General features: G+C 45.1%; 19 non-coding genes across 19 annotated transcripts; all 19 read right to left on the bottom strand.

Moving 5' to 3' along the window:
- Nucleotides 1–643: 643 nt before the first annotated feature.
- Nucleotides 644–834, bottom strand: LOC141248570 (U2 spliceosomal RNA). Its single transcript, XR_012311760.1, has one exon. It is a non-coding gene; the product is annotated as a U2 spliceosomal RNA (small nuclear RNA).
- Nucleotides 835–1949: 1115 nt separating this feature from the next.
- LOC141248569 (U2 spliceosomal RNA) lies at nucleotides 1950–2140 on the bottom strand. The gene has a single exon (XR_012311759.1). It is a non-coding gene; the product is annotated as a U2 spliceosomal RNA (small nuclear RNA).
- A 1115-nt stretch (nucleotides 2141–3255) lies between these two features.
- LOC141248568 (U2 spliceosomal RNA) lies at nucleotides 3256–3446 on the bottom strand. The gene has a single exon (XR_012311758.1). It is a non-coding gene; the product is annotated as a U2 spliceosomal RNA (small nuclear RNA).
- Nucleotides 3447–4561: 1115 nt separating this feature from the next.
- Nucleotides 4562–4752, bottom strand: LOC141248567 (U2 spliceosomal RNA). Its single transcript, XR_012311757.1, has one exon. It is a non-coding gene; the product is annotated as a U2 spliceosomal RNA (small nuclear RNA).
- Nucleotides 4753–5867: 1115 nt separating this feature from the next.
- On the bottom strand, nucleotides 5868–6058 carry LOC141248566 (U2 spliceosomal RNA). Its single transcript, XR_012311756.1, has one exon. It is a non-coding gene; the product is annotated as a U2 spliceosomal RNA (small nuclear RNA).
- Nucleotides 6059–7173: 1115 nt separating this feature from the next.
- On the bottom strand, nucleotides 7174–7364 carry LOC141248565 (U2 spliceosomal RNA). Its single transcript, XR_012311755.1, has one exon. It is a non-coding gene; the product is annotated as a U2 spliceosomal RNA (small nuclear RNA).
- Nucleotides 7365–8479: 1115 nt separating this feature from the next.
- On the bottom strand, nucleotides 8480–8670 carry LOC141248563 (U2 spliceosomal RNA). Its single transcript, XR_012311753.1, has one exon. It is a non-coding gene; the product is annotated as a U2 spliceosomal RNA (small nuclear RNA).
- Nucleotides 8671–9785: 1115 nt separating this feature from the next.
- Nucleotides 9786–9976, bottom strand: LOC141248562 (U2 spliceosomal RNA). Its single transcript, XR_012311752.1, has one exon. It is a non-coding gene; the product is annotated as a U2 spliceosomal RNA (small nuclear RNA).
- A 1115-nt stretch (nucleotides 9977–11091) lies between these two features.
- On the bottom strand, nucleotides 11092–11282 carry LOC141248561 (U2 spliceosomal RNA). The gene has a single exon (XR_012311751.1). It is a non-coding gene; the product is annotated as a U2 spliceosomal RNA (small nuclear RNA).
- A 1115-nt stretch (nucleotides 11283–12397) lies between these two features.
- LOC141248560 (U2 spliceosomal RNA) lies at nucleotides 12398–12588 on the bottom strand. The gene has a single exon (XR_012311750.1). It is a non-coding gene; the product is annotated as a U2 spliceosomal RNA (small nuclear RNA).
- Nucleotides 12589–13703: 1115 nt separating this feature from the next.
- LOC141248558 (U2 spliceosomal RNA) lies at nucleotides 13704–13894 on the bottom strand. The gene has a single exon (XR_012311749.1). It is a non-coding gene; the product is annotated as a U2 spliceosomal RNA (small nuclear RNA).
- Nucleotides 13895–15009: 1115 nt separating this feature from the next.
- Nucleotides 15010–15200, bottom strand: LOC141248557 (U2 spliceosomal RNA). Its single transcript, XR_012311748.1, has one exon. It is a non-coding gene; the product is annotated as a U2 spliceosomal RNA (small nuclear RNA).
- Nucleotides 15201–16315: 1115 nt separating this feature from the next.
- Nucleotides 16316–16506, bottom strand: LOC141248556 (U2 spliceosomal RNA). The gene has a single exon (XR_012311747.1). It is a non-coding gene; the product is annotated as a U2 spliceosomal RNA (small nuclear RNA).
- Nucleotides 16507–17621: 1115 nt separating this feature from the next.
- On the bottom strand, nucleotides 17622–17812 carry LOC141248555 (U2 spliceosomal RNA). Its single transcript, XR_012311746.1, has one exon. It is a non-coding gene; the product is annotated as a U2 spliceosomal RNA (small nuclear RNA).
- A 1115-nt stretch (nucleotides 17813–18927) lies between these two features.
- Nucleotides 18928–19118, bottom strand: LOC141248554 (U2 spliceosomal RNA). Its single transcript, XR_012311745.1, has one exon. It is a non-coding gene; the product is annotated as a U2 spliceosomal RNA (small nuclear RNA).
- A 1115-nt stretch (nucleotides 19119–20233) lies between these two features.
- LOC141248553 (U2 spliceosomal RNA) lies at nucleotides 20234–20424 on the bottom strand. The gene has a single exon (XR_012311744.1). It is a non-coding gene; the product is annotated as a U2 spliceosomal RNA (small nuclear RNA).
- A 1115-nt stretch (nucleotides 20425–21539) lies between these two features.
- On the bottom strand, nucleotides 21540–21730 carry LOC141248551 (U2 spliceosomal RNA). Its single transcript, XR_012311742.1, has one exon. It is a non-coding gene; the product is annotated as a U2 spliceosomal RNA (small nuclear RNA).
- A 1112-nt stretch (nucleotides 21731–22842) lies between these two features.
- On the bottom strand, nucleotides 22843–23033 carry LOC141248550 (U2 spliceosomal RNA). Its single transcript, XR_012311741.1, has one exon. It is a non-coding gene; the product is annotated as a U2 spliceosomal RNA (small nuclear RNA).
- Nucleotides 23034–24148: 1115 nt separating this feature from the next.
- LOC141248549 (U2 spliceosomal RNA) lies at nucleotides 24149–24339 on the bottom strand. Its single transcript, XR_012311740.1, has one exon. It is a non-coding gene; the product is annotated as a U2 spliceosomal RNA (small nuclear RNA).
- Nucleotides 24340–25034: the final 695 nt, after the last annotated feature.

The raw sequence follows: 25034 nt of genomic DNA, 5'->3' as shown, positions 1-25034 counted from the left end.
CTGAATGTCGCTGAGAAGCTCACAGAGACCGCCATAAGCAACAGTTTAACAGAATGCCACAGACTAATCAACCAAACTTTTTGGGTTGGGTTCTCTTTTATAGTCTGCAGGCATTAAATGAAAGAAGTCAGTGTTCCAGCAGAAGGAGACAACGTTTCAGAAAAGGCATTGTAGCAAACCAAAAAAGAAATTTTAAGCGCAGCAGTGTAACCAGCGCACATACCTGTTAGCTCGGGTGAGTTTAAAAGGCTGCTGTTGATAACAAGGGCATTTGCTAAATAGATGGTGTGTGTGCAACAATATACTGAAAGGTCAATTATATTGTGCAGCTTATCTCACCACCTGTAGTTATTTAGGTGAAAGCTCCAAAATGCTTGCCTAATATGTCTGTTTATCCAAAAGGAAGTAGAAAGGGAGAGCTAGAAAGATAGCATTGCATCACATTACATGGCAATGCAATGCACAGTTGCTGAAGTTGAACCAAAATGAGCTTGTAATCTGGCTTCTGCAACTTTGAACATGAAAAATCCAATGAGGAGAAGAAAAGCAGAGCCAAAGAGTCCATCCCAAAATCCGACAAACAAGCAAAATGAACAAAAAACATTGAATTCAATTCTTTCTGATTTTAGAAACTGCATTAAAGAAGGGGTGCACCGGTCCTGGAGATACTGCAATACCAGGTCAATGCGTGGAGTGGACAGAGCAAGCTCTTTTTCCATCTCCCTGTTCTAAAAATCCATTTAATATATGGTCCCCAGATAGGGGACGTATCAGATATTAAACTGATAAGAACAGATACTACACTTGATCTTAGCCAAAAGGCCGAGAAGCGATAACCAGAATTGGTTTCAAACTACGGAGCCACCCAAGGATCCTAAAAAGTCCATTTGTGGAGATGAGCTCCTGGACTCCCGTTAAGAAGACATGTTGTCAACCTCTAGATCCCTTACATGCCTGCACTTTTCGGCTTGCTGCTGCTGCAATCCACGCGTTTTAGATCTGCATAACTCCACCTCTTTAAACACAGCACCTTCACCCCCTGCTGTTCCCACCCGCCTCAACACCGTTGGAAGGGAGGAGAACCAATTAAGGCGGGGGGTGGGGTGGAACGAGCAGCTGTCTACCCTTAGCAGGAGGGCTCCTGATTACATACCTCTCCTGCTGCTGCTGCTGCTGGCTGTCCAGCAGCAGACTGAAGGTGGCTGCTGCTGTGCACAGGTATATAAAGGCTCAGAGCCTATTATGACACGCGCAGCCAGCGTTCCATTGCCACATTCCATCTACTGCAGGCAGGATACCTGGCTGGCTGAATGTCGCTGAGAAGCTCACAGAGACCGCCATAAGCAACAGTTTAACAGAATGCCACAGACTAATCAACCAAACTTTTTGGGTTGGGTTCTCTTTTATAGTCTGCAGGCATTAAATGAAAGAAGTCAGTGTTCCAGCAGAAGGAGACAACGTTTCAGAAAAGGCATTGTAGCAAACCAAAAAAGAAATTTTAAGCGCAGCAGTGTAACCAGCGCACATACCTGTTAGCTCGGGTGAGTTTAAAAGGCTGCTGTTGATAACAAGGGCATTTGCTAAATAGATGGTGTGTGTGCAACAATATACTGAAAGGTCAATTATATTGTGCAGCTTATCTCACCACCTGTAGTTATTTAGGTGAAAGCTCCAAAATGCTTGCCTAATATGTCTGTTTATCCAAAAGGAAGTAGAAAGGGAGAGCTAGAAAGATAGCATTGCATCACATTACATGGCAATGCAATGCACAGTTGCTGAAGTTGAACCAAAATGAGCTTGTAATCTGGCTTCTGCAACTTTGAACATGAAAAATCCAATGAGGAGAAGAAAAGCAGAGCCAAAGAGTCCATCCCAAAATCCGACAAACAAGCAAAATGAACAAAAAACATTGAATTCAATTCTTTCTGATTTTAGAAACTGCATTAAAGAAGGGGTGCACCGGTCCTGGAGATACTGCAATACCAGGTCAATGCGTGGAGTGGACAGAGCAAGCTCTTTTTCCATCTCCCTGTTCTAAAAATCCATTTAATATATGGTCCCCAGATAGGGGACGTATCAGATATTAAACTGATAAGAACAGATACTACACTTGATCTTAGCCAAAAGGCCGAGAAGCGATAACCAGAATTGGTTTCAAACTACGGAGCCACCCAAGGATCCTAAAAAGTCCATTTGTGGAGATGAGCTCCTGGACTCCCGTTAAGAAGACATGTTGTCAACCTCTAGATCCCTTACATGCCTGCACTTTTCGGCTTGCTGCTGCTGCAATCCACGCGTTTTAGATCTGCATAACTCCACCTCTTTAAACACAGCACCTTCACCCCCTGCTGTTCCCACCCGCCTCAACACCGTTGGAAGGGAGGAGAACCAATTAAGGCGGGGGGTGGGGTGGAACGAGCAGCTGTCTACCCTTAGCAGGAGGGCTCCTGATTACATACCTCTCCTGCTGCTGCTGCTGCTGGCTGTCCAGCAGCAGACTGAAGGTGGCTGCTGCTGTGCACAGGTATATAAAGGCTCAGAGCCTATTATGACACGCGCAGCCAGCGTTCCATTGCCACATTCCATCTACTGCAGGCAGGATACCTGGCTGGCTGAATGTCGCTGAGAAGCTCACAGAGACCGCCATAAGCAACAGTTTAACAGAATGCCACAGACTAATCAACCAAACTTTTTGGGTTGGGTTCTCTTTTATAGTCTGCAGGCATTAAATGAAAGAAGTCAGTGTTCCAGCAGAAGGAGACAACGTTTCAGAAAAGGCATTGTAGCAAACCAAAAAAGAAATTTTAAGCGCAGCAGTGTAACCAGCGCACATACCTGTTAGCTCGGGTGAGTTTAAAAGGCTGCTGTTGATAACAAGGGCATTTGCTAAATAGATGGTGTGTGTGCAACAATATACTGAAAGGTCAATTATATTGTGCAGCTTATCTCACCACCTGTAGTTATTTAGGTGAAAGCTCCAAAATGCTTGCCTAATATGTCTGTTTATCCAAAAGGAAGTAGAAAGGGAGAGCTAGAAAGATAGCATTGCATCACATTACATGGCAATGCAATGCACAGTTGCTGAAGTTGAACCAAAATGAGCTTGTAATCTGGCTTCTGCAACTTTGAACATGAAAAATCCAATGAGGAGAAGAAAAGCAGAGCCAAAGAGTCCATCCCAAAATCCGACAAACAAGCAAAATGAACAAAAAACATTGAATTCAATTCTTTCTGATTTTAGAAACTGCATTAAAGAAGGGGTGCACCGGTCCTGGAGATACTGCAATACCAGGTCAATGCGTGGAGTGGACAGAGCAAGCTCTTTTTCCATCTCCCTGTTCTAAAAATCCATTTAATATATGGTCCCCAGATAGGGGACGTATCAGATATTAAACTGATAAGAACAGATACTACACTTGATCTTAGCCAAAAGGCCGAGAAGCGATAACCAGAATTGGTTTCAAACTACGGAGCCACCCAAGGATCCTAAAAAGTCCATTTGTGGAGATGAGCTCCTGGACTCCCGTTAAGAAGACATGTTGTCAACCTCTAGATCCCTTACATGCCTGCACTTTTCGGCTTGCTGCTGCTGCAATCCACGCGTTTTAGATCTGCATAACTCCACCTCTTTAAACACAGCACCTTCACCCCCTGCTGTTCCCACCCGCCTCAACACCGTTGGAAGGGAGGAGAACCAATTAAGGCGGGGGGTGGGGTGGAACGAGCAGCTGTCTACCCTTAGCAGGAGGGCTCCTGATTACATACCTCTCCTGCTGCTGCTGCTGCTGGCTGTCCAGCAGCAGACTGAAGGTGGCTGCTGCTGTGCACAGGTATATAAAGGCTCAGAGCCTATTATGACACGCGCAGCCAGCGTTCCATTGCCACATTCCATCTACTGCAGGCAGGATACCTGGCTGGCTGAATGTCGCTGAGAAGCTCACAGAGACCGCCATAAGCAACAGTTTAACAGAATGCCACAGACTAATCAACCAAACTTTTTGGGTTGGGTTCTCTTTTATAGTCTGCAGGCATTAAATGAAAGAAGTCAGTGTTCCAGCAGAAGGAGACAACGTTTCAGAAAAGGCATTGTAGCAAACCAAAAAAGAAATTTTAAGCGCAGCAGTGTAACCAGCGCACATACCTGTTAGCTCGGGTGAGTTTAAAAGGCTGCTGTTGATAACAAGGGCATTTGCTAAATAGATGGTGTGTGTGCAACAATATACTGAAAGGTCAATTATATTGTGCAGCTTATCTCACCACCTGTAGTTATTTAGGTGAAAGCTCCAAAATGCTTGCCTAATATGTCTGTTTATCCAAAAGGAAGTAGAAAGGGAGAGCTAGAAAGATAGCATTGCATCACATTACATGGCAATGCAATGCACAGTTGCTGAAGTTGAACCAAAATGAGCTTGTAATCTGGCTTCTGCAACTTTGAACATGAAAAATCCAATGAGGAGAAGAAAAGCAGAGCCAAAGAGTCCATCCCAAAATCCGACAAACAAGCAAAATGAACAAAAAACATTGAATTCAATTCTTTCTGATTTTAGAAACTGCATTAAAGAAGGGGTGCACCGGTCCTGGAGATACTGCAATACCAGGTCAATGCGTGGAGTGGACAGAGCAAGCTCTTTTTCCATCTCCCTGTTCTAAAAATCCATTTAATATATGGTCCCCAGATAGGGGACGTATCAGATATTAAACTGATAAGAACAGATACTACACTTGATCTTAGCCAAAAGGCCGAGAAGCGATAACCAGAATTGGTTTCAAACTACGGAGCCACCCAAGGATCCTAAAAAGTCCATTTGTGGAGATGAGCTCCTGGACTCCCGTTAAGAAGACATGTTGTCAACCTCTAGATCCCTTACATGCCTGCACTTTTCGGCTTGCTGCTGCTGCAATCCACGCGTTTTAGATCTGCATAACTCCACCTCTTTAAACACAGCACCTTCACCCCCTGCTGTTCCCACCCGCCTCAACACCGTTGGAAGGGAGGAGAACCAATTAAGGCGGGGGGTGGGGTGGAACGAGCAGCTGTCTACCCTTAGCAGGAGGGCTCCTGATTACATACCTCTCCTGCTGCTGCTGCTGCTGGCTGTCCAGCAGCAGACTGAAGGTGGCTGCTGCTGTGCACAGGTATATAAAGGCTCAGAGCCTATTATGACACGCGCAGCCAGCGTTCCATTGCCACATTCCATCTACTGCAGGCAGGATACCTGGCTGGCTGAATGTCGCTGAGAAGCTCACAGAGACCGCCATAAGCAACAGTTTAACAGAATGCCACAGACTAATCAACCAAACTTTTTGGGTTGGGTTCTCTTTTATAGTCTGCAGGCATTAAATGAAAGAAGTCAGTGTTCCAGCAGAAGGAGACAACGTTTCAGAAAAGGCATTGTAGCAAACCAAAAAAGAAATTTTAAGCGCAGCAGTGTAACCAGCGCACATACCTGTTAGCTCGGGTGAGTTTAAAAGGCTGCTGTTGATAACAAGGGCATTTGCTAAATAGATGGTGTGTGTGCAACAATATACTGAAAGGTCAATTATATTGTGCAGCTTATCTCACCACCTGTAGTTATTTAGGTGAAAGCTCCAAAATGCTTGCCTAATATGTCTGTTTATCCAAAAGGAAGTAGAAAGGGAGAGCTAGAAAGATAGCATTGCATCACATTACATGGCAATGCAATGCACAGTTGCTGAAGTTGAACCAAAATGAGCTTGTAATCTGGCTTCTGCAACTTTGAACATGAAAAATCCAATGAGGAGAAGAAAAGCAGAGCCAAAGAGTCCATCCCAAAATCCGACAAACAAGCAAAATGAACAAAAAACATTGAATTCAATTCTTTCTGATTTTAGAAACTGCATTAAAGAAGGGGTGCACCGGTCCTGGAGATACTGCAATACCAGGTCAATGCGTGGAGTGGACAGAGCAAGCTCTTTTTCCATCTCCCTGTTCTAAAAATCCATTTAATATATGGTCCCCAGATAGGGGACGTATCAGATATTAAACTGATAAGAACAGATACTACACTTGATCTTAGCCAAAAGGCCGAGAAGCGATAACCAGAATTGGTTTCAAACTACGGAGCCACCCAAGGATCCTAAAAAGTCCATTTGTGGAGATGAGCTCCTGGACTCCCGTTAAGAAGACATGTTGTCAACCTCTAGATCCCTTACATGCCTGCACTTTTCGGCTTGCTGCTGCTGCAATCCACGCGTTTTAGATCTGCATAACTCCACCTCTTTAAACACAGCACCTTCACCCCCTGCTGTTCCCACCCGCCTCAACACCGTTGGAAGGGAGGAGAACCAATTAAGGCGGGGGGTGGGGTGGAACGAGCAGCTGTCTACCCTTAGCAGGAGGGCTCCTGATTACATACCTCTCCTGCTGCTGCTGCTGCTGGCTGTCCAGCAGCAGACTGAAGGTGGCTGCTGCTGTGCACAGGTATATAAAGGCTCAGAGCCTATTATGACACGCGCAGCCAGCGTTCCATTGCCACATTCCATCTACTGCAGGCAGGATACCTGGCTGGCTGAATGTCGCTGAGAAGCTCACAGAGACCGCCATAAGCAACAGTTTAACAGAATGCCACAGACTAATCAACCAAACTTTTTGGGTTGGGTTCTCTTTTATAGTCTGCAGGCATTAAATGAAAGAAGTCAGTGTTCCAGCAGAAGGAGACAACGTTTCAGAAAAGGCATTGTAGCAAACCAAAAAAGAAATTTTAAGCGCAGCAGTGTAACCAGCGCACATACCTGTTAGCTCGGGTGAGTTTAAAAGGCTGCTGTTGATAACAAGGGCATTTGCTAAATAGATGGTGTGTGTGCAACAATATACTGAAAGGTCAATTATATTGTGCAGCTTATCTCACCACCTGTAGTTATTTAGGTGAAAGCTCCAAAATGCTTGCCTAATATGTCTGTTTATCCAAAAGGAAGTAGAAAGGGAGAGCTAGAAAGATAGCATTGCATCACATTACATGGCAATGCAATGCACAGTTGCTGAAGTTGAACCAAAATGAGCTTGTAATCTGGCTTCTGCAACTTTGAACATGAAAAATCCAATGAGGAGAAGAAAAGCAGAGCCAAAGAGTCCATCCCAAAATCCGACAAACAAGCAAAATGAACAAAAAACATTGAATTCAATTCTTTCTGATTTTAGAAACTGCATTAAAGAAGGGGTGCACCGGTCCTGGAGATACTGCAATACCAGGTCAATGCGTGGAGTGGACAGAGCAAGCTCTTTTTCCATCTCCCTGTTCTAAAAATCCATTTAATATATGGTCCCCAGATAGGGGACGTATCAGATATTAAACTGATAAGAACAGATACTACACTTGATCTTAGCCAAAAGGCCGAGAAGCGATAACCAGAATTGGTTTCAAACTACGGAGCCACCCAAGGATCCTAAAAAGTCCATTTGTGGAGATGAGCTCCTGGACTCCCGTTAAGAAGACATGTTGTCAACCTCTAGATCCCTTACATGCCTGCACTTTTCGGCTTGCTGCTGCTGCAATCCACGCGTTTTAGATCTGCATAACTCCACCTCTTTAAACACAGCACCTTCACCCCCTGCTGTTCCCACCCGCCTCAACACCGTTGGAAGGGAGGAGAACCAATTAAGGCGGGGGGTGGGGTGGAACGAGCAGCTGTCTACCCTTAGCAGGAGGGCTCCTGATTACATACCTCTCCTGCTGCTGCTGCTGCTGGCTGTCCAGCAGCAGACTGAAGGTGGCTGCTGCTGTGCACAGGTATATAAAGGCTCAGAGCCTATTATGACACGCGCAGCCAGCGTTCCATTGCCACATTCCATCTACTGCAGGCAGGATACCTGGCTGGCTGAATGTCGCTGAGAAGCTCACAGAGACCGCCATAAGCAACAGTTTAACAGAATGCCACAGACTAATCAACCAAACTTTTTGGGTTGGGTTCTCTTTTATAGTCTGCAGGCATTAAATGAAAGAAGTCAGTGTTCCAGCAGAAGGAGACAACGTTTCAGAAAAGGCATTGTAGCAAACCAAAAAAGAAATTTTAAGCGCAGCAGTGTAACCAGCGCACATACCTGTTAGCTCGGGTGAGTTTAAAAGGCTGCTGTTGATAACAAGGGCATTTGCTAAATAGATGGTGTGTGTGCAACAATATACTGAAAGGTCAATTATATTGTGCAGCTTATCTCACCACCTGTAGTTATTTAGGTGAAAGCTCCAAAATGCTTGCCTAATATGTCTGTTTATCCAAAAGGAAGTAGAAAGGGAGAGCTAGAAAGATAGCATTGCATCACATTACATGGCAATGCAATGCACAGTTGCTGAAGTTGAACCAAAATGAGCTTGTAATCTGGCTTCTGCAACTTTGAACATGAAAAATCCAATGAGGAGAAGAAAAGCAGAGCCAAAGAGTCCATCCCAAAATCCGACAAACAAGCAAAATGAACAAAAAACATTGAATTCAATTCTTTCTGATTTTAGAAACTGCATTAAAGAAGGGGTGCACCGGTCCTGGAGATACTGCAATACCAGGTCAATGCGTGGAGTGGACAGAGCAAGCTCTTTTTCCATCTCCCTGTTCTAAAAATCCATTTAATATATGGTCCCCAGATAGGGGACGTATCAGATATTAAACTGATAAGAACAGATACTACACTTGATCTTAGCCAAAAGGCCGAGAAGCGATAACCAGAATTGGTTTCAAACTACGGAGCCACCCAAGGATCCTAAAAAGTCCATTTGTGGAGATGAGCTCCTGGACTCCCGTTAAGAAGACATGTTGTCAACCTCTAGATCCCTTACATGCCTGCACTTTTCGGCTTGCTGCTGCTGCAATCCACGCGTTTTAGATCTGCATAACTCCACCTCTTTAAACACAGCACCTTCACCCCCTGCTGTTCCCACCCGCCTCAACACCGTTGGAAGGGAGGAGAACCAATTAAGGCGGGGGGTGGGGTGGAACGAGCAGCTGTCTACCCTTAGCAGGAGGGCTCCTGATTACATACCTCTCCTGCTGCTGCTGCTGCTGGCTGTCCAGCAGCAGACTGAAGGTGGCTGCTGCTGTGCACAGGTATATAAAGGCTCAGAGCCTATTATGACACGCGCAGCCAGCGTTCCATTGCCACATTCCATCTACTGCAGGCAGGATACCTGGCTGGCTGAATGTCGCTGAGAAGCTCACAGAGACCGCCATAAGCAACAGTTTAACAGAATGCCACAGACTAATCAACCAAACTTTTTGGGTTGGGTTCTCTTTTATAGTCTGCAGGCATTAAATGAAAGAAGTCAGTGTTCCAGCAGAAGGAGACAACGTTTCAGAAAAGGCATTGTAGCAAACCAAAAAAGAAATTTTAAGCGCAGCAGTGTAACCAGCGCACATACCTGTTAGCTCGGGTGAGTTTAAAAGGCTGCTGTTGATAACAAGGGCATTTGCTAAATAGATGGTGTGTGTGCAACAATATACTGAAAGGTCAATTATATTGTGCAGCTTATCTCACCACCTGTAGTTATTTAGGTGAAAGCTCCAAAATGCTTGCCTAATATGTCTGTTTATCCAAAAGGAAGTAGAAAGGGAGAGCTAGAAAGATAGCATTGCATCACATTACATGGCAATGCAATGCACAGTTGCTGAAGTTGAACCAAAATGAGCTTGTAATCTGGCTTCTGCAACTTTGAACATGAAAAATCCAATGAGGAGAAGAAAAGCAGAGCCAAAGAGTCCATCCCAAAATCCGACAAACAAGCAAAATGAACAAAAAACATTGAATTCAATTCTTTCTGATTTTAGAAACTGCATTAAAGAAGGGGTGCACCGGTCCTGGAGATACTGCAATACCAGGTCAATGCGTGGAGTGGACAGAGCAAGCTCTTTTTCCATCTCCCTGTTCTAAAAATCCATTTAATATATGGTCCCCAGATAGGGGACGTATCAGATATTAAACTGATAAGAACAGATACTACACTTGATCTTAGCCAAAAGGCCGAGAAGCGATAACCAGAATTGGTTTCAAACTACGGAGCCACCCAAGGATCCTAAAAAGTCCATTTGTGGAGATGAGCTCCTGGACTCCCGTTAAGAAGACATGTTGTCAACCTCTAGATCCCTTACATGCCTGCACTTTTCGGCTTGCTGCTGCTGCAATCCACGCGTTTTAGATCTGCATAACTCCACCTCTTTAAACACAGCACCTTCACCCCCTGCTGTTCCCACCCGCCTCAACACCGTTGGAAGGGAGGAGAACCAATTAAGGCGGGGGGTGGGGTGGAACGAGCAGCTGTCTACCCTTAGCAGGAGGGCTCCTGATTACATACCTCTCCTGCTGCTGCTGCTGCTGGCTGTCCAGCAGCAGACTGAAGGTGGCTGCTGCTGTGCACAGGTATATAAAGGCTCAGAGCCTATTATGACACGCGCAGCCAGCGTTCCATTGCCACATTCCATCTACTGCAGGCAGGATACCTGGCTGGCTGAATGTCGCTGAGAAGCTCACAGAGACCGCCATAAGCAACAGTTTAACAGAATGCCACAGACTAATCAACCAAACTTTTTGGGTTGGGTTCTCTTTTATAGTCTGCAGGCATTAAATGAAAGAAGTCAGTGTTCCAGCAGAAGGAGACAACGTTTCAGAAAAGGCATTGTAGCAAACCAAAAAAGAAATTTTAAGCGCAGCAGTGTAACCAGCGCACATACCTGTTAGCTCGGGTGAGTTTAAAAGGCTGCTGTTGATAACAAGGGCATTTGCTAAATAGATGGTGTGTGTGCAACAATATACTGAAAGGTCAATTATATTGTGCAGCTTATCTCACCACCTGTAGTTATTTAGGTGAAAGCTCCAAAATGCTTGCCTAATATGTCTGTTTATCCAAAAGGAAGTAGAAAGGGAGAGCTAGAAAGATAGCATTGCATCACATTACATGGCAATGCAATGCACAGTTGCTGAAGTTGAACCAAAATGAGCTTGTAATCTGGCTTCTGCAACTTTGAACATGAAAAATCCAATGAGGAGAAGAAAAGCAGAGCCAAAGAGTCCATCCCAAAATCCGACAAACAAGCAAAATGAACAAAAAACATTGAATTCAATTCTTTCTGATTTTAGAAACTGCATTAAAGAAGGGGTGCACCGGTCCTGGAGATACTGCAATACCAGGTCAATGCGTGGAGTGGACAGAGCAAGCTCTTTTTCCATCTCCCTGTTCTAAAAATCCATTTAATATATGGTCCCCAGATAGGGGACGTATCAGATATTAAACTGATAAGAACAGATACTACACTTGATCTTAGCCAAAAGGCCGAGAAGCGATAACCAGAATTGGTTTCAAACTACGGAGCCACCCAAGGATCCTAAAAAGTCCATTTGTGGAGATGAGCTCCTGGACTCCCGTTAAGAAGACATGTTGTCAACCTCTAGATCCCTTACATGCCTGCACTTTTCGGCTTGCTGCTGCTGCAATCCACGCGTTTTAGATCTGCATAACTCCACCTCTTTAAACACAGCACCTTCACCCCCTGCTGTTCCCACCCGCCTCAACACCGTTGGAAGGGAGGAGAACCAATTAAGGCGGGGGGTGGGGTGGAACGAGCAGCTGTCTACCCTTAGCAGGAGGGCTCCTGATTACATACCACTCCTGCTGCTGCTGCTGCTGGCTGTCCAGCAGCAGACTGAAGGTGGCTGCTGCTGTGCACAGGTATATAAAGGCTCAGAGCCTATTATGACACGCGCAGCCAGCGTTCCATTGCCACATTCCATCTACTGCAGGCAGGATACCTGGCTGGCTGAATGTCGCTGAGAAGCTCACAGAGACCGCCATAAGCAACAGTTTAACAGAATGCCACAGACTAATCAACCAAACTTTTTGGGTTGGGTTCTCTTTTATAGTCTGCAGGCATTAAATGAAAGAAGTCAGTGTTCCAGCAGAAGGAGACAACGTTTCAGAAAAGGCATTGTAGCAAACCAAAAAAGAAATTTTAAGCGCAGCAGTGTAACCAGCGCACATACCTGTTAGCTCGGGTGAGTTTAAAAGGCTGCTGTTGATAACAAGGGCATTTGCTAAATAGATGGTGTGTGTGCAACAATATACTGAAAGGTCAATTATATTGTGCAGCTTATCTCACCACCTGTAGTTATTTAGGTGAAAGCTCCAAAATGCTTGCCTAATATGTCTGTTTATCCAAAAGGAAGTAGAAAGGGAGAGCTAGAAAGATAGCATTGCATCACATTACATGGCAATGCAATGCACAGTTGCTGAAGTTGAACCAAAATGAGCTTGTAATCTGGCTTCTGCAACTTTGAACATGAAAAATCCAATGAGGAGAAGAAAAGCAGAGCCAAAGAGTCCATCCCAAAATCCGACAAACAAGCAAAATGAACAAAAAACATTGAATTCAATTCTTTCTGATTTTAGAAACTGCATTAAAGAAGGGGTGCACCGGTCCTGGAGATACTGCAATACCAGGTCAATGCGTGGAGTGGACAGAGCAAGCTCTTTTTCCATCTCCCTGTTCTAAAAATCCATTTAATATATGGTCCCCAGATAGGGGACGTATCAGATATTAAACTGATAAGAACAGATACTACACTTGATCTTAGCCAAAAGGCCGAGAAGCGATAACCAGAATTGGTTTCAAACTACGGAGCCACCCAAGGATCCTAAAAAGTCCATTTGTGGAGATGAGCTCCTGGACTCCCGTTAAGAAGACATGTTGTCAACCTCTAGATCCCTTACATGCCTGCACTTTTCGGCTTGCTGCTGCTGCAATCCACGCGTTTTAGATCTGCATAACTCCACCTCTTTAAACACAGCACCTTCACCCCCTGCTGTTCCCACCCGCCTCAACACCGTTGGAAGGGAGGAGAACCAATTAAGGCGGGGGGTGGGGTGGAACGAGCAGCTGTCTACCCTTAGCAGGAGGGCTCCTGATTACATACCTCTCCTGCTGCTGCTGCTGCTGGCTGTCCAGCAGCAGACTGAAGGTGGCTGCTGCTGTGCACAGGTATATAAAGGCTCAGAGCCTATTATGACACGCGCAGCCAGCGTTCCATTGCCACATTCCATCTACTGCAGGCAGGATACCTGGCTGGCTGAATGTCGCTGAGAAGCTCACAGAGACCGCCATAAGCAACAGTTTAACAGAATGCCACAGACTAATCAACCAAACTTTTTGGGTTGGGTTCTCTTTTATAGTCTGCAGGCATTAAATGAAAGAAGTCAGTGTTCCAGCAGAAGGAGACAACGTTTCAGAAAAGGCATTGTAGCAAACCAAAAAAGAAATTTTAAGCGCAGCAGTGTAACCAGCGCACATACCTGTTAGCTCGGGTGAGTTTAAAAGGCTGCTGTTGATAACAAGGGCATTTGCTAAATAGATGGTGTGTGTGCAACAATATACTGAAAGGTCAATTATATTGTGCAGCTTATCTCACCACCTGTAGTTATTTAGGTGAAAGCTCCAAAATGCTTGCCTAATATGTCTGTTTATCCAAAAGGAAGTAGAAAGGGAGAGCTAGAAAGATAGCATTGCATCACATTACATGGCAATGCAATGCACAGTTGCTGAAGTTGAACCAAAATGAGCTTGTAATCTGGCTTCTGCAACTTTGAACATGAAAAATCCAATGAGGAGAAGAAAAGCAGAGCCAAAGAGTCCATCCCAAAATCCGACAAACAAGCAAAATGAACAAAAAACATTGAATTCAATTCTTTCTGATTTTAGAAACTGCATTAAAGAAGGGGTGCACCGGTCCTGGAGATACTGCAATACCAGGTCAATGCGTGGAGTGGACAGAGCAAGCTCTTTTTCCATCTCCCTGTTCTAAAAATCCATTTAATATATGGTCCCCAGATAGGGGACGTATCAGATATTAAACTGATAAGAACAGATACTACACTTGATCTTAGCCAAAAGGCCGAGAAGCGATAACCAGAATTGGTTTCAAACTACGGAGCCACCCAAGGATCCTAAAAAGTCCATTTGTGGAGATGAGCTCCTGGACTCCCGTTAAGAAGACATGTTGTCAACCTCTAGATCCCTTACATGCCTGCACTTTTCGGCTTGCTGCTGCTGCAATCCACGCGTTTTAGATCTGCATAACTCCACCTCTTTAAACACAGCACCTTCACCCCCTGCTGTTCCCACCCGCCTCAACACCGTTGGAAGGGAGGAGAACCAATTAAGGCGGGGGGTGGGGTGGAACGAGCAGCTGTCTACCCTTAGCAGGAGGGCTCCTGATTACATACCTCTCCTGCTGCTGCTGCTGCTGGCTGTCCAGCAGCAGACTGAAGGTGGCTGCTGCTGTGCACAGGTATATAAAGGCTCAGAGCCTATTATGACACGCGCAGCCAGCGTTCCATTGCCACATTCCATCTACTGCAGGCAGGATACCTGGCTGGCTGAATGTCGCTGAGAAGCTCACAGAGACCGCCATAAGCAACAGTTTAACAGAATGCCACAGACTAATCAACCAAACTTTTTGGGTTGGGTTCTCTTTTATAGTCTGCAGGCATTAAATGAAAGAAGTCAGTGTTCCAGCAGAAGGAGACAACGTTTCAGAAAAGGCATTGTAGCAAACCAAAAAAGAAATTTTAAGCGCAGCAGTGTAACCAGCGCACATACCTGTTAGCTCGGGTGAGTTTAAAAGGCTGCTGTTGATAACAAGGGCATTTGCTAAATAGATGGTGTGTGTGCAACAATATACTGAAAGGTCAATTATATTGTGCAGCTTATCTCACCACCTGTAGTTATTTAGGTGAAAGCTCCAAAATGCTTGCCTAATATGTCTGTTTATCCAAAAGGAAGTAGAAAGGGAGAGCTAGAAAGATAGCATTGCATCACATTACATGGCAATGCAATGCACAGTTGCTGAAGTTGAACCAAAATGAGCTTGTAATCTGGCTTCTGCAACTTTGAACATGAAAAATCCAATGAGGAGAAGAAAAGCAGAGCCAAAGAGTCCATCCCAAAATCCGACAAACAAGCAAAATGAACAAAAAACATTGAATTCAATTCTTTCTGATTTTAGAAACTGCATTAAAGAAGGGGTGCACCGGTCCTGGAGATACTGCAATACCAGGTCAATGCGTGGAGTGGACAGAGCAAGCTCTTTTTCCATCTCCCTGTTCTAAAAATCCATTTAATATATGGTCCCCAGATAGGGGACGTATCAGATATTAAACTGATAAGAACAGATACTACACTTGATCTTAGCCAAAAGGCCGAGAAGCGATAACCAGAATTGGTTTCAAACTACGGAGCCACCCAAGGATCCTAAAAAGTCCATTTGTGGAGATGAGCTCCTGGACTCCCGTTAAGAAGACATGTTGTCAACCTCTAGATCCCTTACATGCCTGCACTTTTCGGCTTGCTGCTGCTGCAATCCACGCGTTTTAGATCTGCATAACTCCACCTCTTTAAACACAGCACCTTCACCCCCTGCTGTTCCCACCCGCCTCAACACCGTTGGAAGGGAGGAGAACCAATTAAGGCGGGGGGTGGGGTGGAACGAGCAGCTGTCTACCCTTAGCAGGAGGGCTCCTGATTACATACCTCTCCTGCTGCTGCTGCTGCTGGCTGTCCAGCAGCAGACTGAAGGTGGCTGCTGCTGTGCACAGGTATATAAAGGCTCAGAGCCTATTATGACACGCGCAGCCAGCGTTCCATTGCCACATTCCATCTACTGCAGGCAGGATACCTGGCTGGCTGAATGTCGCTGAGAAGCTCACAGAGACCGCCATAAGCAACAGTTTAACAGAATGCCACAGACTAATCAACCAAACTTTTTGGGTTGGGTTCTCTTTTATAGTCTGCAGGCATTAAATGAAAGAAGTCAGTGTTCCAGCAGAAGGAGACAACGTTTCAGAAAAGGCATTGTAGCAAACCAAAAAAGAAATTTTAAGCGCAGCAGTGTAACCAGCGCACATACCTGTTAGCTCGGGTGAGTTTAAAAGGCTGCTGTTGATAACAAGGGCATTTGCTAAATAGATGGTGTGTGTGCAACAATATACTGAAAGGTCAATTATATTGTGCAGCTTATCTCACCACCTGTAGTTATTTAGGTGAAAGCTCCAAAATGCTTGCCTAATATGTCTGTTTATCCAAAAGGAAGTAGAAAGGGAGAGCTAGAAAGATAGCATTGCATCACATTACATGGCAATGCAATGCACAGTTGCTGAAGTTGAACCAAAATGAGCTTGTAATCTGGCTTCTGCAACTTTGAACATGAAAAATCCAATGAGGAGAAGAAAAGCAGAGCCAAAGAGTCCATCCCAAAATCCGACAAACAAGCAAAATGAACAAAAAACATTGAATTCAATTCTTTCTGATTTTAGAAACTGCATTAAAGAAGGGGTGCACCGGTCCTGGAGATACTGCAATACCAGGTCAATGCGTGGAGTGGACAGAGCAAGCTCTTTTTCCATCTCCCTGTTCTAAAAATCCATTTAATATATGGTCCCCAGATAGGGGACGTATCAGATATTAAACTGATAAGAACAGATACTACACTTGATCTTAGCCAAAAGGCCGAGAAGCGATAACCAGAATTGGTTTCAAACTACGGAGCCACCCAAGGATCCTAAAAAGTCCATTTGTGGAGATGAGCTCCTGGACTCCCGTTAAGAAGACATGTTGTCAACCTCTAGATCCCTTACATGCCTGCACTTTTCGGCTTGCTGCTGCTGCAATCCACGCGTTTTAGATCTGCATAACTCCACCTCTTTAAACACAGCACCTTCACCCCCTGCTGTTCCCACCCGCCTCAACACCGTTGGAAGGGAGGAGAACCAATTAAGGCGGGGGGTGGGGTGGAACGAGCAGCTGTCTACCCTTAGCAGGAGGGCTCCTGATTACATACCTCTCCTGCTGCTGCTGCTGCTGGCTGTCCAGCAGCAGACTGAAGGTGGCTGCTGCTGTGCACAGGTATATAAAGGCTCAGAGCCTATTATGACACGCGCAGCCAGCGTTCCATTGCCACATTCCATCTACTGCAGGCAGGATACCTGGCTGGCTGAATGTCGCTGAGAAGCTCACAGAGACCGCCATAAGCAACAGTTTAACAGAATGCCACAGACTAATCAACCAAACTTTTTGGGTTGGGTTCTCTTTTATAGTCTGCAGGCATTAAATGAAAGAAGTCAGTGTTCCAGCAGAAGGAGACAACGTTTCAGGAAAGGCATTGTAGCAAACCAAAAAAGAAATTTTAAGCGCAGCAGTGTAACCAGCGCACATACCTGTTAGCTCGGGTGAGTTTAAAAGGCTGCTGTTGATAACAAGGGCATTTGCTAAATAGATGGTGTGTGTGCAACAATATACTGAAAGGTCAATTATATTGTGCAGCTTATCTCACCACCTGTAGTTATTTAGGTGAAAGCTCCAAAATGCTTGCCTAATATGTCTGTTTATCCAAAAGGAAGTAGAAAGGGAGAGCTAGAAAGATAGCATTGCATCACATTACATGGCAATGCAATGCACAGTTGCTGAAGTTGAACCAAAATGAGCTTGTAATCTGGCTTCTGCAACTTTGAACATGAAAAATCCAATGAGGAGAAGAAAAGCAGAGCCAAAGAGTCCATCCCAAAATCCGACAAACAAGCAAAATGAACAAAAAACATTGAATTCAATTCTTTCTGATTTTAGAAACTGCATTAAAGAAGGGGTGCACCGGTCCTGGAGATACTGCAATACCAGGTCAATGCGTGGAGTGGACAGAGCAAGCTCTTTTTCCATCTCCCTGTTCTAAAAATCCATTTAATATATGGTCCCCAGATAGGGGACGTATCAGATATTAAACTGATAAGAACAGATACTACACTTGATCTTAGCCAAAAGGCCGAGAAGCGATAACCAGAATTGGTTTCAAACTACGGAGCCACCCAAGGATCCTAAAAAGTCCATTTGTGGAGATGAGCTCCTGGACTCCCGTTAAGAAGACATGTTGTCAACCTCTAGATCCCTTACATGCCTGCACTTTTCGGCTTGCTGCTGCTGCAATCCACGCGTTTTAGATCTGCATAACTCCACCTCTTTAAACACAGCACCTTCACCCCCTGCTGTTCCCACCCGCCTCAACACCGTTGGAAGGGAGGAGAACCAATTAAGGCGGGGGGTGGGGTGGAACGAGCAGCTGTCTACCCTTAGCAGGAGGGCTCCTGATTACATACCTCTCCTGCTGCTGCTGCTGCTGGCTGTCCAGCAGCAGACTGAAGGTGGCTGCTGCTGTGCACAGGTATATAAAGGCTCAGAGCCTATTATGACACGCGCAGCCAGCGTTCCATTGCCACATTCCATCTACTGCAGGCAGGATACCTGGCTGGCTGAATGTCGCTGAGAAGCTCACAGAGACCGCCATAAGCAACAGTTTAACAGAATGCCACAGACTAATCAACCAAACTTTTTGGGTTGGGTTCTCTTTTATAGTCTGCAGGCATTAAATGAAAGAAGTCAGTGTTCCAGCAGAAGGAGACAACGTTTCAGAAAAGGCATTGTAGCAAACCAAAAAAGAAATTTTAAGCGCAGCAGTGTAACCAGCGCACATACCTGTTAGCTCGGGTGAGTTTAAAAGGCTGCTGTTGATAACAAGGGCATTTGCTAAATAGATGGTGTGTGTGCAACAATATACTGAAAGGTCAATTATATTGTGCAGCTTATCTCACCACCTGTAGTTATTTAGGTGAAAGCTCCAAAATGCTTGCCTAATATGTCTGTTTATCCAAAAGGAAGTAGAAAGGGAGAGCTAGAAAGATAGCATTGCATCACATTACATGGCAATGCAATGCACAGTTGCTGAAGTTGAACCAAAATGAGCTTGTAATCTGGCTTCTGCAACTTTGAACATGAAAAATCCAATGAGGAGAAGAAAAGCAGAGCCAAAGAGTCCATCCCAAAATCCGACAAACAAGCAAAATGAACAAAAAACATTGAATTCAATTCTTTCTGATTTTAGAAACTGCATTAAAGAAGGGGTGCACCGGTCCTGGAGATACTGCAATACCAGGTCAATGCGTGGAGTGGACAGAGCAAGCTCTTTTTCCATCTCCCTGTTCTAAAAATCCATTTAATATATGGTCCCCAGATAGGGGACGTATCAGATATTAAACTGATAAGAACAGATACTACACTTGATCTTAGCCAAAAGGCCGAGAAGCGATAACCAGAATTGGTTTCAAACTACGGAGCCACCCAAGGATCCTAAAAAGTCCATTTGTGGAGATGAGCTCCTGGACTCCCGTTAAGAAGACATGTTGTCAACCTCTAGATCCCTTACATGCCTGCACTTTTCGGCTTGCTGCTGCTGCAATCCACGCGTTTTAGATCTGCATAACTCCACCTCTTTAAACACAGCACCTTCACCCCCTGCTGTTCCCACCCGCCTCAACACCGTTGGAAGGGAGGAGAACCAATTAAGGCGGGGGGTGGGGTGGAACGAGCAGCTGTCTACCCTTAGCAGGAGGGCTCCTGATTACATACCTCTCCTGCTGCTGCTGCTGCTGGCTGTCCAGCAGCAGACTGAAGGTGGCTGCTGCTGTGCACAGGTATATAAAGGCTCAGAGCCTATTATGACACGCGCAGCCAGCGTTCCATTGCCACATTCCATCTACTGCAGGCAGGATACCTGGCTGGCTGAATGTCGCTGAGAAGCTCACAGAGACCGCCATAAGCAACAGTTTAACAGAATGCCACAGACTAATCAACCAAACTTTTTGGGTTGGGTTCTCTTTTATAGTCTGCAGGCATTAAATGAAAGAAGTCAGTGTTCCAGCAGAAGGAGACAACGTTTCAGAAAAGGCATTGTAGCAAACCAAAAAAGAAATTTTAAGCGCAGCAGTGTAACCAGCGCACATACCTGTTAGCTCGGGTGAGTTTAAAAGGCTGCTGTTGATAACAAGGGCATTTGCTAAATAGATGGTGTGTGTGCAACAATATACTGAAAGGTCAATTATATTGTGCAGCTTATCTCACCACCTGTAGTTATTTAGGTGAAAGCTCCAAAATGCTTGCCTAATATGTCTGTTTATCCAAAAGGAAGTAGAAAGGGAGAGCTAGAAAGATAGCATTGCATCACATTACATGGCAATGCAATGCACAGTTGCTGAAGTTGAACCAAAATGAGCTTGTAATCTGGCTTCTGCAACTTTGAACATGAAAAATCCAATGAGGAGAAGAAAAGCAGAGCCAAAGAGTCCATCCCAAAATCCGACAAACAAGCAAAATGAACAAAAAACATTGAATTCAATTCTTTCTGATTTTAGAAACTGCATTAAAGAAGGGGTGCACCGGTCCTGGAGATACTGCAATACCAGGTCAATGCGTGGAGTGGACAGAGCAAGCTCTTTTTCCATCTCCCTGTTCTAAAAATCCATTTAATATATGGTCCCCAGATAGGGGACGTATCAGATATTAAACTGATAAGAACAGATACTACACTTGATCTTAGCCAAAAGGCCGAGAAGCGATAACCAGAATTGGTTTCAAACTACGGAGCCACCCAAGGATCCTAAAAAGTCCATTTGTGGAGATGAGCTCCTGGACTCCCGTTAAGAAGACATGTTGTCAACCTCTAGATCCCTTACATGCCTGCACTTTTCGGCTTGCTGCTGCTGCAATCCACGCGTTTTAGATCTGCATAACTCCACCTCTTTAAACACAGCACCTTCACCCCCTGCTGTTCCCACCCGCCTCAACACCGTTGGAAGGGAGGAGAACCAATTAAGGCGGGGGGTGGGGTGGAACGAGCAGCTGTCTACCCTTAGCAGGAGGGCTCCTGATTACATACCTCTCCTGCTGCTGCTGCTGCTGGCTGTCCAGCAGCAGACTGAAGGTGGCTGCTGCTGTGCACAGGTATATAAAGGCTCAGAGCCTATTATGACACGCGCAGCCAGCGTTCCATTGCCACATTCCATCTACTGCAGGCAGGATACCTGGCTGGCTGAATGTCGCTGAGAAGCTCACAGAGACCGCCATAAGCAACAGTTTAACAGAATGCCACAGACTAATCAACCAAACTTTTTGGGTTGGGTTCTCTTTTATAGTCTGCAGGCATTAAATGAAAGAAGTCAGTGTTCCAGCAGAAGGAGACAACGTTTCAGAAAAGGCATTGTAGCAAACCAAAAAAGAAATTTTAAGCGCAGCAGTGTAACCAGCGCACATACCTGTTAGCTCGGGTGAGTTTAAAAGGCTGCTGTTGATAACAAGGGCATTTGCTAAATAGATGGTGTGTGTGCAACAATATACTGAAAGGTCAATTATATTGTGCAGCTTATCTCACCACCTGTAGTTATTTAGGTGAAAGCTCCAAAATGCTTGCCTAATATGTCTGTTTATCCAAAAGGAAGTAGAAAGGGAGAGCTAGAAAGATAGCATTGCATCACATTACATGGCAATGCAATGCACAGTTGCTGAAGTTGAACCAAAATGAGCTTGTAATCTGGCTTCTGCAACTTTGAACATGAAAAATCCAATGAGGAGAAGAAAAGCAGAGCCAAAGAGTCCATCCCAAAATCCGACAAACAAGCAAAATGAACAAAAAACATTGAATTCAATTCTTTCTGATTTTAGAAACTGCATTAAAGAAGGGGTGCACCGGTCCTGGAGATACTGCAATACCAGGTCAATGCGTGGAGTGGACAGAGCAAGCTCTTTTTCCATCTCCCTGTTCTAAAAATCCATTTAATATATGGTCCCCAGATAGGGGACGTATCAGATATTAAACTGATAAGAACAGATACTACACTTGATCTTAGCCAAAAGGCCGAGAAGCGATAACCAGAATTGGTTTCAAACTACGGAGCCACCCAAGGATCCTAAAAAGTCCATTTGTGGAGATGAGCTCCTGGACTCCCGTTAAGAAGACATGTTGTCAACCTCTAGATCCCTTACATGCCTGCACTTTTCGGCTTGCTGCTGCTGCAATCCACGCGTTTTAGATCTGCATAACTCCACCTCTTTAAACACAGCACCTTCACCCCCTGCTGTTCCCACCCGCCTCAACACCGTTGGAAGGGAGGAGAACCAATTAAGGCGGGGGGTGGGGTGGAACGAGCAGCTGTCTACCCTTAGCAGGAGGGCTCCTGATTACATACCTCTCCTGCTGCTGCTGCTGGCTGTCCAGCAGCAGACTGAAGGTGGCTGCTGCTGTGCACAGGTATATAAAGGCTCAGAGCCTATTATGACACGCGCAGCCAGCGTTCCATTGCCACATTCCATCTACTGCAGGCAGGATACCTGGCTGGCTGAATGTCGCTGAGAAGCTCACAGAGACCGCCATAAGCAACAGTTTAACAGAATGCCACAGACTAATCAACCAAACTTTTTGGGTTGGGTTCTCTTTTATAGTCTGCAGGCATTAAATGAAAGAAGTCAGTGTTCCAGCAGAAGGAGACAACGTTTCAGAAAAGGCATTGTAGCAAACCAAAAAAGAAATTTTAAGCGCAGCAGTGTAACCAGCGCACATACCTGTTAGCTCGGGTGAGTTTAAAAGGCTGCTGTTGATAACAAGGGCATTTGCTAAATAGATGGTGTGTGTGCAACAATATACTGAAAGGTCAATTATATTGTGCAGCTTATCTCACCACCTGTAGTTATTTAGGTGAAAGCTCCAAAATGCTTGCCTAATATGTCTGTTTATCCAAAAGGAAGTAGAAAGGGAGAGCTAGAAAGATAGCATTGCATCACATTACATGGCAATGCAATGCACAGTTGCTGAAGTTGAACCAAAATGAGCTTGTAATCTGGCTTCTGCAACTTTGAACATGAAAAATCCAATGAGGAGAAGAAAAGCAGAGCCAAAGAGTCCATCCCAAAATCCGACAAACAAGCAAAATGAACAAAAAACATTGAATTCAATTCTTTCTGATTTTAGAAACTGCATTAAAGAAGGGGTGCACCGGTCCTGGAGATACTGCAATACCAGGTCAATGCGTGGAGTGGACAGAGCAAGCTCTTTTTCCATCTCCCTGTTCTAAAAATCCATTTAATATATGGTCCCCAGATAGGGGACGTATCAGATATTAAACTGATAAGAACAGATACTACACTTGATCTTAGCCAAAAGGCCGAGAAGCGATAACCAGAATTGGTTTCAAACTACGGAGCCACCCAAGGATCCTAAAAAGTCCATTTGTGGAGATGAGCTCCTGGACTCCCGTTAAGAAGACATGTTGTCAACCTCTAGATCCCTTACATGCCTGCACTTTTCGGCTTGCTGCTGCTGCAATCCACGCGTTTTAGATCTGCATAACTCCACCTCTTTAAACACAGCACCTTCACCCCCTTCTGTTCCCACCCGCCTCAACACCGTTGGAAGGGAGGAGAACCAATTAAGGCGGGGGGTGGGGTGGAACGAGCAGCTGTCTACCCTTAGCAGGAGGGCTCCTGATTACATACCTCTCCTGCTGCTGCTGCTGCTGGCTGTCCAGCAGCAGACTGAAGGTGGCTGCTGCTGTGCACAGGTATATAAAGGCTCAGAGCCTATTATGACACGCGCAGCCAGCGTTCCATTGCCACATTCCATCTACTGCAGGCAGGATACCTGGCTGGCTGAATGTCGCTGAGAAGCTCACAGAGACCGCCATAAGCAACAGTTTAACAGAATGCCACAGACTAATCAACCAAACTTTTTGGGTTGGGTTCTCTTTTATAGTCTGCAGGCATTAAATGAAAGAAGTCAGTGTTCCAGCAGAAGGAGACAACGTTTCAGAAAAGGCATTGTAGCAAACCAAAAAAGAAATTTTAAGCGCAGCAGTGTAACCAGCGCACATACCTGTTAGCTCGGGTGAGTTTAAAAGGCTGCTGTTGATAACAAGGGCATTTGCTAAATAGATGGTGTGTGTGCAACAATATACTGAAAGGTCAATTATATTGTGCAGCTTATCTCACCACCTGTAGTTATTTAGGTGAAAGCTCCAAAATGCTTGCCTAATATGTCTGTTTATCCAAAAGGAAGTAGAAAGGGAGAGCTAGAAAGATAGCATTGCATCACATTACATGGCAATGCAATGCACAGTTGCTGAAGTTGAACCAAAATGAGCTTGTAATCTGGCTTCTGCAACTTTGAACATGAAAAATCCAATGAGGAGAAGAAAAGCAGAGCCAAAGAGTCCATCCCAAAATCCGACAAACAAGCAAAATGAACAAAAAACATTGAATTCAATTCTTTCTGATTTTAGAAACTGCATTAAAGAAGGGGTGCACCGGTCCTGGAGATACTGCAATACCAGGTCAATGCGTGGAGTGGACAGAGCAAGCTCTTTTTCCATCTCCCTGTTCTAAAAATCCATTTAATATATGGTCCCCAGATAGGGGACGTATCAGATATTAAACTGATAAGAACAGATACTACACTTGATCTTAGCCAAAAGGCCGAGAAGCGATAACCAGAATTGGTTTCAAACTACGGAGCCACCCAAGGATCCTAAAAAGTCCATTTGTGGAGATGAGCTCCTGGACTCCCGTTAAGAAGACATGTTGTCAACCTCTAGATCCCTTACATGCCTGCACTTTTCGGCTTGCTGCTGCTGCAATCCACGCGTTTTAGATCTGCATAACTCCACCTCTTTAAACACAGCACCTTCACCCCCTGCTGTTCCCACCCGCCTCAACACCGTTGGAAGGGAGGAGAACCAATTAAGGCGGGGGGTGGGGTGGAACGAGCAGCTGTCTACCCTTAGCAGGAGGGCTCCTGATTACATACCTCTCCTGCTGCTGCTGCTGCTGGCTGTCCAGCAGCAGACTGAAGGTGGCTGCTGCTGTGCACAGGTATATAAAGGCTCAGAGCCTATTATGACACGCGCAGCCAGCGTTCCATTGCCACATTCCATCTACTGCAGGCAGGATACCTGGCTGGCTGAATGTCGCTGAGAAGCTCACAGAGACCGCCATAAGCAACAGTTTAACAGAATGCCACAGACTAATCAACCAAACTTTTTGGGTTGGGTTCTCTTTTATAGTCTGCAGGCATTAAATGAAAGAAGTCAGTGTTCCAGCAGAAGGAGACAACGTTTCAGAAAAGGCATTGTAGCAAACCAAAAAAGAAATTTTAAGCGCAGCAGTGTAACCAGCGCACATAC

Source organism: Phyllobates terribilis, unplaced genomic scaffold (assembly GCF_046119375.1).
Source record: "Phyllobates terribilis strain yellow unplaced genomic scaffold, ASM4611937v1 Scaffold_3737__1_contigs__length_71202, whole genome shotgun sequence".
Classification (NCBI taxonomy): domain Eukaryota; kingdom Metazoa; phylum Chordata; class Amphibia; order Anura; family Dendrobatidae; genus Phyllobates; species Phyllobates terribilis.
Note: the sequence above shows the minus strand (reverse complement) of the source record. Positions and strands in the feature narration are given on the sequence as shown.